This window comes from Schistocerca gregaria, chromosome 5 (assembly GCF_023897955.1).
Source record: "Schistocerca gregaria isolate iqSchGreg1 chromosome 5, iqSchGreg1.2, whole genome shotgun sequence".
NCBI lineage: Eukaryota > Metazoa > Arthropoda > Insecta > Orthoptera > Acrididae > Schistocerca > Schistocerca gregaria.
This window is the reverse complement of record NC_064924.1, coordinates 660,716,727-660,730,745: the sequence shown is the minus strand read 5'-3', so window position 1 is coordinate 660,730,745 and position 14,019 is coordinate 660,716,727. Positions and strand designations below refer to the sequence as shown.

At 43.1% G+C, this 14,019-nt stretch overlaps 1 protein-coding gene across 1 annotated transcript in view; it reads right to left on the bottom strand.

The window, feature by feature from the left end:
• The window catches only part of LOC126272657 (chitin synthase chs-2-like), a 248,861-nt gene extending 243,613 nt beyond the window's left edge, over positions 1–5,248 (bottom strand). The window contains exon 1 of the mRNA XM_049975666.1: positions 5,198–5,248. The gene's annotated coding sequence lies outside the window, so the exon portion shown is untranslated. The remainder of the gene's footprint in view (positions 1–5,197) is intronic.
• Positions 5,249–14,019: the final 8,771 nt, after the last annotated feature.

The following is a 14,019-nucleotide window of genomic DNA, read 5'->3' as shown; positions in this document are numbered from 1 at the left end:
GCGTGCTGCTGTGGTTAAAGTATACTGTGCACAGCAAAATGGCGCTATCCAAATTCGGCGTCGAAGCAGTAGTGGTACAGCACGGGCTATAGACGACACGGGTGAGTGACAGCTTCGGGGATGTGTGTGGGCTGATAGGCATGCTACTACTGGGTAACTGGTCACGCAAATCAACCAATGGGCTACCACAGCAGAATTTCCTCAATGACGTTACTGCGTATGAGCCTCCATAGCTGGCGCCTGGTTCATCCATCCATGCTGAATGCTGTTCATCAGTAACGAGTGCAAGAATCTGCAAGTCAGTGGCGCAACTGGACGTCCACAGCGTGGCCATTCCAGATGCATCACGTTTTATGCTCTGTATGACGTGATACATCTGAAAGAAACACCCTACAAGTGTCGTACACTACGGGCCATTAAAACTGCTACACCAAGAAGAAATGCAGATGATAAACAGGTACTCATTGGACAAATATATTACTCTGGTACTGACAAGTCATTACGTTTTCACGCAATTTGGGTGCATAGATCCTGAGAAATCAGTACCCAGAACAACCACCTGTGGCCATAATAACGGCCTTGATACGCCTTGGCGTTGAGTCAAACAGAGCTTGGATGGCGTGTACAGGTACAGCCGCCCATGCAGCTTCAATACAATACCACTGTTCATCAAGGGTAGGGACTGGCGTATTGTGACGAGCCAGTTGCTCGGCCACCATTGACCAGACATTCTCAATTGGTGAGAGATCTCGAGAATGTGATGGCCAGGGCAGCAGTCGAATATTTTCTGTATCCATAAAGGCCTGTACAGCACCTGCAACATGCTATCGTGCATTATCTTGCTGAAATGTAGGGATTCGCAGGGATCCAATGAAGGGTACAGACACGGGTCGTAACACATCTGAAATGTAACGTCCACTGTTCAAAGTGACGTCAATGTGAACAAGAGGTGACCGAGACGTGTAACCGTTGGCACCCCATACCACCACGCCGGGTGATATGCCAGTATGGTGATGACGAATACACGCTTCCTATGTGCGTTCACCGCATTGTCGCCAAACACGGATGCGACCATCATAATGCTTTAAACAGAACCTGGATTCATGCGAAAAAAATGACTTTTTGCCATTCGTGCACCCAGGATTGTCGTTGAGTACATCATCGCATTCGCTCCTGTCTGTGATGCAGCGTCAAGCGTAAACGCAGCCATGCTCTCCGAGCTGATAGTCTATGCTGCTGCAAACGTCGTCGAACTGTTGGTGCAGATGGTTGTTGTCTTGCAAACGTCCCCATCTGTTGACACAGGGATTGAGACGTGGCTGCACGATCCGTTACAGCCATGCGGATAAGATGCCTGTCATCTCGACTGCTAGTGATACGAGGCAGTTGGGATCCAGCACGGCGTTCCGTATTACCCTCCTGAACCCACTGATTCCATATTCTGCTAACAGCCAGTGGATCTCGACCAACGCGAGCAGCAATGTCGCGATACGATAAACCGCAATCGTGATAGGCTACACTCTGATCTTTACCATAGTCGGAAACGTGATGGTACGCATTTCTCCTCCTTACACGAGGTATCACAACAACGTTTCACCAGGCAACGCCGGTCAACTGCTGTTTGTGTATGAGAAATCGGTTGGAAACTTTCCTCATGTGAGCACGTTGCAGGTGTCGCCACTGGCGCCAACCTCGTGTGAATGCTCTGAAAAGTTAATCATTTGCGTATCACAGTATCTTCTTCCTGTCGATTAAATTACGCGTCTGCAGCACTTCATCTGCGTAGTGTAGCAATTTTAATGTTGGCTGCTCAGACAATCTGCAGTCTGTTGCTCGTGACAATTGCCTAGCAGAAATACGAGGGCGTGCTGAAAACATGTGCCTCCGAATTTTCTATGTGAATACTCTTAAAGCTGCATAAAATATTTTCTGTTTTCAAGCTGCGTCCGTTCGAATAGAATTCTGGAGATTTCGATGGCTGTCTGCGCCGTCGTCGTCAGGACTGAAACCATAGCGGAAACAGCCATCGAAAGCTCGAGAATTTTATTCGAATTGACGCATCTTGAAAACAGAGGAGATTTTATTCAGACGGTGCCGCCGCGGAAGACTCCGAGGACACGTACTCTTAAAAGTTTTTGAATAAAGAAAAAAACTTTATCAACACTCTAAATCTCTGTTCTTCATGTCTACATCTTTGCAGCCCTCTGCCGCTATAGTAGTACTGTAGCTTGCAACATGGTGGTATGTAACGTGACTATCTCGGTATGTCAGAAGCAGCGGCCTGTTATCAATTTTCGAATTCGAAGAGTCCGACCACACACGGACCACCCTCTGCTTCAGCACGACAAAGCTAGACCAAGCGCGAACACTGCGACGTCTTCAACAATGCGACTCCTCGGGTTCTGTCATCGATCGCCCTTATCGTTTTCCCGACTTGGCCCCATCTGATTTTCATCTGTTTCGCAAGCTTAAATAACACTTTCGAAGACTTCGCTTTGATAGTGATGAAGGGGTGGAAGCAGAGGTGAGGCTGTGGCAATGACAGTATCAACGAACTGGTTTCTTGTTGGCAGAAATATGTTCGTCGCCAGGAAGACTATGCTGAGATGTAAATATGTAGACATGAAAAAAGAAAAAAATGATTCAAATGGCTCTGAGCACTATGGAACTTAACTGCTGAAGTCATCAGTCCCCTAGAGCTTAGAACTACTTAAACCTAATTATCCTAAGGACATCACACACATCCATGCCCGAGGCAGGATTCGAACCTGCACCGTAGCGGTCGCGCGGTTCATGACAGTAGCGCCTAGAACCGCTCGTCCACTCCGGCCGGCTGTAGACATGAAAAATAAACGTGTAGAAGATTAGTAACGTTTGTGTTATTTACAAAGCTTTAAGAATTTTCATATAAAAAATTCGGAGGCATTACGTTTCAGCACACACTCGAATGTTCCTACGTTTCTTTCACGAAGAAAACATAACGATTCCGGAAAAAGCCCAGAATCCTAACATGGATCTTACTGAACAATTAAAGGATGTTCTCGAACACATACTTCACGATACTACTGAAATATCCACAACGGTACCTTTTCGTAAAATTTCTGGGTGAAGATAGGCTTATCGCTTTTCGCCAAACTATTGCTTATTATTACTGGAAATAAGCTAGCGTTAAATGATTTTGATATCGGTAATGGACAGTGTAACCCCGTCCTACACGTTGATACATGAGACGGGGACATGGTGATGTATTAATTGCATTTTCTTATGACAATCCAGATGCTCTTCGCTACATGGTGCGTAATACAAATCATGAGTCGGCTGTTAACAAACAGTTAGGCGTGTCTGCAGCGCTTTGAACGACCTTTTATCATAGATTGCCTCGTAAGTTATTGCTGAAATCGATATTATCTACAGCCTCTCTCCTGGAAAAGACTGAACAACATGATGCAGTTTTTTAAGATAATAGACTTGTATTCACGAAGAGCAGCGCTTAAATTAGCGTTCGGCCACGTCAACTCATAATTTATTTTTTATTCCCTGCCCAAGTTAGGTGGGCTGAATGCATGGAATGTTCTTAAAATAGATCACTGTCGTTTTCTTCCACCCTTCCTTTTCCAACTTAGCTAACGTTGCTACCCTAATGGCCTGGACGCTGACGATATATTAGTCTCTAATGCCGTCTTCCAGCATTCATTCCTCCTGCGGGCTTTGTGCGGGCCATTTTCTGTTGTAATGATCTCTGTTTCAGTGGGGGAGAGAGATTATAGAGACGCACAGATCTGCCACAAACAACAGATAAGATATGATAGAAAATAATAGAACAGTAACGTTCAGCCTTATAATTCTTCAGTTGCTCAAGCATAGCGTTTCTGTGTGCTGAATTTTTTTGTTCTTCAAGTTTTTACAACACAGTGAAATAACACGTGAAAAAAGCAGAGACAAGGTGCTTGGAGAAGACTGTTCAAGTTGTAAAAGTCTAAGAAATTTTTTTACCGTCTACGAAAAAGAATTGCGATTACATTTTGAATATTAACTTTCTCTTGGACACCTTGTTTCTACTTACCGTAAATTATACCACTGCCTTGTTAAGCAAGAACAAAGAAGATGAATTAGTCAGAAAACATTCTTAAATACACTTTGCCTATGTTGGCTGCAAAATTCCAAGAATGAATGTTGCTTAATCGTGTGGAAATTAATTACGTCGATGTTTTATTTGAAACTATTACAGAAAGAATGTCACTATAGATAGCATTATGTCGTTGGCACAGCTGTCAAATACGAAGTCAGACTGGAATTGCATCCGTATTTCGCATAAATGTAACTTTAAGAATCGTTTTCCCTATTATAATCCGAGAGATGTGTTAAAATTTTTCTGTCTTATAGTGTCGCGCCAGTTGATCAAAATGCAACGCTGTTTGTCAGATTTTTCATTCATTTTATTGTATACATTTCATGTTTTCGGTTGACGCTTTTTTACATGTTTAAATTAAAGAAAAAAGGTAGCAAAGAAAAATATTCAGAAGTGGGATACCATGAAATCGATACTCTGTTCTCGATTCTAGCAGGCGAATTTCCCACTTCCTCTTTGTTTGGCTCATAGAAGGAAACTATTCTCATCATAAGTGGTAAATTTTTTGTATGTGTAGCGGGAACGACAGAGATGAATGCAATTAAATGACTAAGATATTATTTGTAATACTTTTTCTTTAACTGCGTATCAGCGTGTGGTCACGGAGACCGAGCGAGATGACGGCTTGGTTAATATCTCCCTCTGACCTTATGACCTAGGGTTTATGTGCTTTACCTAAATCACTTTTGGTGAATGCCGTGGTTATTCCATTTACACGGCTACAGCTGATTTCCCGACTCACTCTCATGTACAACGGCGCTAATGCTCGGCGCCTAGCGACCTCAATGTCAACGGTATGTTAACTGTCGCTTCCCTTCCTTAATTTTTTCACTCACGGAGCACTTCTAGTATGTAGGAAGAACTGTAGATCTTGATTATACATTCCTGTGGTCAAAGGACGTCGAACATCGACGTGTACGTAACAGACGTTTCCGGCTATCACTTAGTAATTCTGTCACATTAACCTAACGGAGAACGAACCCATTAGATGAACGCGTCTACCAATCCACACAATCACACCAGCGTTGCAGCGCAGTGCGGCTCGGCGCATGCAGTCAGTAAACTTACCTGTCCGATCGCCGACCGCTTTCAGCCACAAGTGACGTCCAATCGTGATGTGCGGACTGTTTGCCAGCCGTAGGCGATTTATTATCTTATCGATGTTCATTGGCCCGATAAAAGACAGCCGCGGAGGTATGCAAGATTGCCTTCCAACGTACTGGGAAACCCTTTCACCCTGCACCATGAGGGGCACTTAAAGGTGACGTGCAGTCGACAAATGCATCCTCCTCACATCTATACGTAGTATAGGTTCCTGAAGAGCCACGTCTTGTGACTGAAGTGACAGGAAGATGCAGAGATGTATGTGGAACCAAACTACCACTAAATCAAGATAATACATAGCACCCTGACGATAAAAATCTGTAAGAGCTGCCGAAACGTTGGAATATATTATCCCACGCCATAATCAAACAATCGGAAGAATTTTATTCGAACTGAAATCATAAATACATCCTAGTTGCTGATAAGAGTGTGAGCATTCAGCTTTCGTAGAAACTTTGTTAGTGCCATATACGGACAAAGTGTAGTAAAGACAACATCCGCTTTATTGTTATTGGGTAAGTGATCACTGTAGTATGCGCTGATTTCCACGAATGAAGGAATAGTATTAGGAAAGATTAGAGTTGCTTTATACAAGTTCGAGAAAGTATTGAAGTGATATATTAAGTGATCAAAAGTATCCGGATACCCAAAAAACATACGAATTTCATATTAAGTGCATTGTGCTGCCACCTACTGCCAGGTATCCCATATCAGCGATCTCAGTAGTCATTAAACACGGTAAGAGAGCAAAATGGGCGCTCCGTGGAACTCGCGGATTTCGAACGTGGTCAGGTAGTCAGGTAACTGGGTGTCACTTGTGTCATACGTGTGTACGCGAGATTTCCACACTCCTAAACATTCCTAGGGGAACTGTTTCCGATGTGATAGTGAAAACGGGAAGTGACATGTACAGAACAAAAGGGTAGAGGCCGACCTCGTCTGTTGATTGACAGAAAGCTCCGACAGTTGAAGAGGGTCGTAATGTCTAATAGGCAGACATCTATCCAGACAATCATACAGGCATTCCAAACTGCATCAGGATCTACTGCAAGTATATGACTGTGAGAAAACTTGGATTTCATGGTCGAGAGGCTGCTCAGAAGCCACACATCATGCCGGTAAATGCCAAACGACGCCTCGCTTGGGGTAAGGAGCGTAAGCATTGGACGACTGAACAGTGGAAAAACATGAAGTGGCGATCCGATGGCAGGGAGTGGGTATGGCGAATGCCCGGTGAACGTCATTTGCCAGCGTGTGTAGTGCCAACAGTAAAATTCGGAAGCGGTGGTATTATGGTGTGGTCGTGTTTTTCATGAAGAGGGGCTTGCACCCCATGTTGTTTTGTGTAGCACTATCACAGCGCACGCCTGCATTGATGTTTTAAGCACCTTCTTGCGTACCAGTGTTGAAGAGCAATTCGGGGATGGCGATAGCTTATTTCAACACGATCAAGCAGCTGTTCATAATGCACGGCATGTGGTGGGGTGGTTACATGACAATAACGTCCCTGTGATGGACTGTTCTGCACAGAGTCCTGACCTGAATCCTATAGAACATCTTTTGGAATGTTTTGGAACGCCGACTTCGTTTTAGGTCTCACCGACCGACATCGATACCTTTCCTCAGTGCCATTCCCCAAGAAACCTAACAGCACCTGACTGAACGTTTGCCTGCGAAAGTGGAAGCTGTCATCCAGGCTAAGGGTGGGCCAACACCATATTGAATTCCAGCATTACTGATGGAGGGCGTCGCGAACTAGTAAGTCATTTTTCGTCAGGTGTCCGAATACTTTTGAACACATAGTATATATATATATATATATATATATATATATATATATATATATATATATATATGTGTGTGTGTATGCAGTTTTTTTGAAATTAACCTTTTTGTTGAGGAAATTACTTTTTCTTGCGCTATATAATAAATCTGGATTGTTTTCTTTATTTTTACAACTATATCCCTGCGTATCACGCAACAAATCAACAATTTTCAAATAAAACCTGAATAAAACAATGACAATATCAGTTTTGCTATAAATATTATTCATTCTTAAGAAACAGACGCGAGGATAACTATGTACAACGGAAATATTCCGTATGTTACCCGGCTCTTTATATATCCTCACTCAGTTTCTAGATGGTTCACCGCTTCAGTTTTAGGGTAATCCAGTAAAACACTGATCGAATACATAAAAAGCGATCGTAAAGAGGTAACGTCCTATAGGTATGCAACACATTCAGTGTCCAGGTAACGCAGGTATGGGCGTAACTGACCAAAGCTTCTAGGAAAACTGTCGTAGTCTACGCTTATTTATCGTAGTCTGCAGTAGCCTATAGTAGCTCTACAACTAAGAAAAATAGTTCAAAAAGTGAGGTATCTAGTCTGATAAAAATAATATGTCTTTGGTGTGGTCTTCTGCAGCTACAAATTGTACAAAACACATTGTAATGATAGCCCACTAGAGCTGCTTTTTTGTATCGCTTTTATTTATTTCTGCCTGTTTCGATCATGGCATGATGGATCCTGTTGCTTACATTTACTGGACTAGTTGGCAACGTCATCTCGTCATGGCAGTTGTTTACCAGAGCACCACTGGTCTCCGTGTGCGTTCAGTTCAGCTCTAGGATTCATATACCTCTGAGCTGTTTTCAGTACTTTATTTACACACTAGTGTGTGACTGTATGACTCGTTCTGGTATTTCTTTGTAAGTGCTGATGCAACTTCTGACCATTTTGCATATAACTGTACTGTGGCATTTCATAATGTAATATGTTCTTTTTCTTTTCAAGGGCCTTTAGAATGTCCTATGCTTACAGCGTAAAATTGAGCCAAAAGTTAGGAACATTTTCTCATGAATTGTTGCAACCATAATCTGGATTTTTTCACAGAACGCAGACATTCCTTAGGCTTTTCTTCTGAATTAATAATTTTGGAAAAAGAAACTTTAGTTTTTGAGATATTTCATTATTTCTAAATGTATGGCAGTGATGGCTGGGAATGCTCGTCGACGTTGATGAAATGATAGAGGATAACACAACACCCAACCCACAAGTGGAGAAAATCTCCGACTCGGCCAGTAACCGAAGCTGGGCCGGGTGCATGGCAATCAGATGCACTGATCACTCAGCGAAGGGGGCGGGTAGTACAGATATATTAGAAGGCCTTAAAGAACAACTCTTGAAAATTTCATCTTTCTACTATAAATAGACTCTGACGAAAGAATAGTACTTTATATACAAACAATTAAAATTACAGGAAATGAGCTTCCAAGTTTTTACTTCAATGCACGCATGCTCCATAGCCAGTGTCATCAGAATTGTCCAATAGCTTCTTCTTGATGGCTCTCCTCTGCTGTCTAGCCATCTTTAAATAGATTTTCTCTGAATTATCTGAAAACCTAAACTGTTAGTTGTCTAAACAAATCAAAACTGCTGCCATAATTCTACGCAGAGCCCCATCTTCTGCAAAACTTTTCACTTTGTTATACTGCCATTACTGAATGATGAGACAGCATTATAAACATCAAAGTGAAGAATGTTTATATACATTTTTAGGTAATATGTTCTATATCACATGGTTCCCATGCTCATTTGCAATTTGAGTCTGACCGTGAAGACATTTTTGTAGTAGACTAATATCTGCGAGGTCTCGGATTATTGGTTTTATTTAGTCTATTACAGCAGGTTTCACATGATGAGAGGTGATTCTATTGTTGGTTAGTTACCTTGCCTGGGTTGTCCTTGAACCAACGATCATCTTCTTTTTGATATAGCTTATGTCGGGAATTGGTTGAAGCTGTGAGGAAAAAAAAAAGAAAAAGAAAGCACAGGGTCCAGACTGTTCTTCTCATTAATTCTGCACCTGCTGTATTCTGTCTAATTGCTAGACTATTGCACTTCTCAATATGGTCTGTAGCAGTACCTGTCAGTTTGTTTTTCCCATATACTCGCAATTTCTTGCCTTTCCTGCTACCGAGCGAGGTGGCGCAGTGGTTAGCACACTGGACTCGCATTCGGGAGGACGACGGTTCAATCCCGTCTCCAACCATCCTGATTTAGGTTCTCCGTGATTTCCCTAAATCGTTTCAGGCAAATGCCGGGATGGTTCTTTTGAAAGGGCACGGCCGATTTCCATCCCAATCCTTCCCTAACCCGAGCTTGCGCTCCGTCTCTAATGACCTCGTTGTCGACGGGACGTTAAACACTAACCACCACCACCACCGCCTTTCCTGCTAGCCATGAGCCGTCGAAGACTTGATCCCATCCTCTTCTGAACGTGGCCAACACCCTCTTGTTAGCAAATGTTCACATTGTTCTCATATGTCATCAGTTCCTCTATTTCTTTGAATGCCTTTGAGTCACCATCTCTAAGGCAATTTGTGTATCTAAAGTTGTACGATTTTACTGAGCGCTGATAAGTACTTCCTCTCCAGGAACTTCCATACGACCACTTGAACCGTAATAATTTGCTGTCCACTATTCGTCATGTTTATTTTTCATTTTATCCTTCCATCTGCAATGCTTGGAAAGTATTGCCACAACAATTGTCTTGCCTGTGTCAACACCACACAGATTTGTGGCCCCTCTTCTGCCAAGCTCCCATCAAAAGTTATGGACTATTCCCCGCTATTAGACACATCAAAAAAAGTTTTGCACCACCTCGGTTCCGCGAGTTCTGGAATATGTACAGAAATTTGGAATAGAGGTCAGCATAAACATCATTTCCGCCATTTTTATTGCTCATGAAAACCACACATTGCATATTGTACCACCATACAGCGAGACCTTCAGAGGTAGTGGTCCAGTTTGCTGTACACACCGGTACCTCTAATACCCAGTAGCACGTCCTTTTGCATTGATGCATACCTGTATTCGTTGTGGCATACTGATCCACAAGTTTATCAAGGCACTGTTGGTCCAGATTGTCCCACTCCTCAACGGTGATTCGGCGTAGGTCCCTCAGAGTGGTTGATGGGTCACGTCGTCCATAAATAGCCCTTTTCAACCTATCTCAGGCATGTTCGATAGTGTTCATGTCTGGAGAACACGCTGGCCACTCTAGTCGAGCGATGTCCTTATCCTGACGGGAGCCATTGACAAGATGTGCACGATGGGGGCGCGAATTTTCGTCCATGAAGATGAATGCTTCACCAATATGCTGCCGATGTGGTTGCACTATCAGTCGGAGGATGGCATTCATGTATCGTACAGCTGTTACGGCGCCATGTAATGCTACCCCAAAACAGCAGGGAACCTCCAACTTGCTGCACTCGCTGGACAGTGTGTCTAAGGCGTTCAGCCTGACCGGCTTGCCTCCAAACACGTCTCTGACAATTGTCTGGTTGAAGGCATATGCGGCATTCATCGGTGAAGAGAACATGATGCCAATCCTGAGCGGTCCATTCGGCATGTTGTTAGGCCCATCTGCACCGCGTTGCATGGTGTCATGGTTGCAGAGATGGACCTCGCCATGGACGTCGGGAGTGAATTTGCGCATCAGACAGCCTATTGCGCACAGTTTGAGTCGTAACACGACGTCCTGTGGCTGCACGAAAAGCATTATTCAACATGGTGGCGTTGCTGTCAGGATTCTCCGAGCCATATTCCGTAGGTATCGGTCATCCACTGTAGTAGTAGCCCTTGGGCGACCTAAACGATGCATGTCATCGACAGTTCCTGTCTCTGTATCTCCTTCATGTCCGAACAACATCGCTTTGGTTCACTCCGAGACGCCTGGACACTTCCCTTGTTGAGAGCCCTTCCAGGCACAAAGTAACAATGCGGACGCGATCGAACCGCGGTATTGACCATCTAGGCATGGTTGAACTACAGACAACACGAACCGTGTACCTCCTTGCTGGTGGAAGACTGGAACTGATCGGCTGTCAGACCCCTCCGTCGAATAGCGCTGCTCATGCACGGTTGTTTACATCTTTGGGCGGGTTTAGTGACATATCTGAACAGCCAAAGGGACTGTGTCTGAGATACAATATCCACAATCAACGTCTATCTTCAGTAGTTCTGGGAACTTGGGTAATGCAAAACTTTTTTTTGATGTGTGTATTATCAACAACTGCTTCCTCAATAGCATCTTTCATAATTGTCTGTGCTACATCTTCAACAGCAGAGCCTATTGCAATGATATGCTTGTCAAATTTTGATGTGGAGCAGGGAGGTTCATCACACCACATAAAATGCCACCTGCATCTCTGTCCTTACGTAAAGACCGTAATCCATCAAGCAGTCTAATGTTTATATCACATAGTTTACCTGTATCTGCAGTAATATGTGAGGAATTGAAAAAATAACACTGTGTTTGCAATACCGGTAATTGCACATCAACTCTTAATTCACAAGCAAGTCCCACATGTATGTTTGTTTTCAGATAACACTGCATTTTCTACATTGCAAAACGTCTGATAATAAGGACACAATAATTATCTCTTATTTTGTAATCCCGGCATTTAGTTTCTTATATTGTTCTTCAATTCCAGCTAGTCTTCTTTTTGGAGAATTTTCAGGTGTAGTGACTCGATGCTTCACTACCAGTGTAGAGGTTAGACGCTAGTGGGACATCCAATACTGACTTAGACGATGTATCAGACGAATTCTGAGTATTCTTTTCTTTCTTGCGTCAATGTACACGCTTTTTAGTGTCTTCAGATTAGGTCTTGGAATGTTGCAGGGAAAAAAAACTCAGTGACTTCACCACATATGACTTCCACAACAAGCACAAGGATTTACTCACAAAGTAACAATAGAAAAGGCGCAAAATCGGTTATCAAGTGTCTTGCTGTGAAGCCAACATAAAAGATAACTCTCTTGTGTTCAATGATATCTCCGGTATGGCAGGATTATATCAGGAGAGTTTTCTATCTCGTAAAGACGGAGCGGAACATCGCGCGGAGCAATTTTTTTAAAAAGGATTTAAAATACCCTATGCATGTCATCTCAAAATTTTATACACAGCCATAAATGAGAGACTAAATATTTCGAAAATGCGTTTTCCCAAAAATCTATTTCCTCATCAAAGAACTCATTCCATGTACCCTTAACGCAGCTGGGTTCTGATGATGTATCGAAGCACATCAATAAATTAAATTGCGACCAAGACACTTTCCACAATTCATTAAGTGCCAATATTCAATTAGTGTTCTGTCTTTCTGTTGTGTGTTTGTGGTCCTCCTCCTATCCTTATTGTGTAACGTCATATGGCTGAAACACATTCGTAGGTACAATCTTCGATGTTGCCACGGTCCAGGCGGCAGAAGACCTTCAGGTAAGCAAATTCTTATATGGTGGCAGAGAAGCTGTAACAGACAGGGCAGCTGCTTCAATTAATTCGTAGTTCAACGTGTTATGTCTTTGAAGGAATACGACTGAGTATAACCACGCGTCGTATAATCTACATCTACATTTACATCTACATGATTACTCTGCAATTCACATTCAAGTGCTTGGCAGAGGGTTCGTCGAACCACAATCATACTATCTCTCTACCATTCCACTCCCGAACAGCGCGCGGGAAAAACGAACACCTAAATCTTTCTGTTCGAGCTATGATTTCTCTTATTTTATTTTGATGATCATTCCTACCTATGTAGGTTGGGCTCAACAAAATATTTTCGCATTCGGAAGAGGAAGTTGGTAATTGAAATATCGTAAATAGATCTCGCCGCGACGAAAAACGTCTTATCTTTAATGACTTCCATCCCAACTCGCGTGTCATATGTGCCACATTCTCTCCCCTATTACGTGATAATACACAACGAGCTGCCCTTTTTTGCACCCTTTCGATGTCCTCCGTCAATCCCACATGGTAAGGATTCCACACCGCGCAGCAATATTCTAACAGAGGACGAACGAGTGTGGTGTAAGCTGTCTCTTTAATGGATTTGTCACATCTTCTAAGTGTCCTGCCAAAGAAACGCAACCTTTGGCTCGCCTTCCCCACAATATTATCTATGTGGTCTTTCCAACTGAAATTGTTCGTAATTTTAACACCCAGGTACTTAGTTGAATTGACGGACTTAAGAATTGTACTATTTATCGAGTAATCGAATTCCAACGGATTTCTTTTGGAACTCATGTGGATCACCTCACACTTTTCGTTATTTAGCGTCAACTGCCACCTGTCACACCATACAGCAATCTTTTCTAAATCGCTTTGCAACTGATACTGGTCTTCGGATGACCTTACTAGACGGTAAATTACAATATCATCTGGGAACAACCTAAGAGAACTGCTCAGATTGTCACCCAGGTCATTTATATAGATCAGGAACAGCAGAGGTCCCAGGACGCTTCCCTTGGGGAACACCTGATATCACTTCAGTTTTACTCGATGATTTGCCGTCTATTACTACGAACTGCGACCTTCCTGACAGGAAATCACGTATACAGTCGGACAACTGAGACGATACTCCATAGGGTATAATATTCATTTATATTTTGCGTAACCACATCGCCTCGCCACTGAGTCTCGTGTCTTGTGTTGCGAACCGTCGCGGACTACCAGCGACTTGGTGCGACAGGAAATTCGAGAATTTATTCCGATGTCACAGAAGTTCGCAGTGGGAGTGGCGAGTGAACTTCGCTACCCATAACCTATACGATGACTTATTTGCTGTTGGAGGTATATGTTGCAAAAAAATATGCTGCACAGACGTGCCCTAACACCTTGCATGGCCAGATTGTTCCCCTTCGTCTCGCAATGAGAATGTACGTCAGCATCGGCATCTTATCTCCACGGGCGTGTCAGAGATCCACACGGAACGACG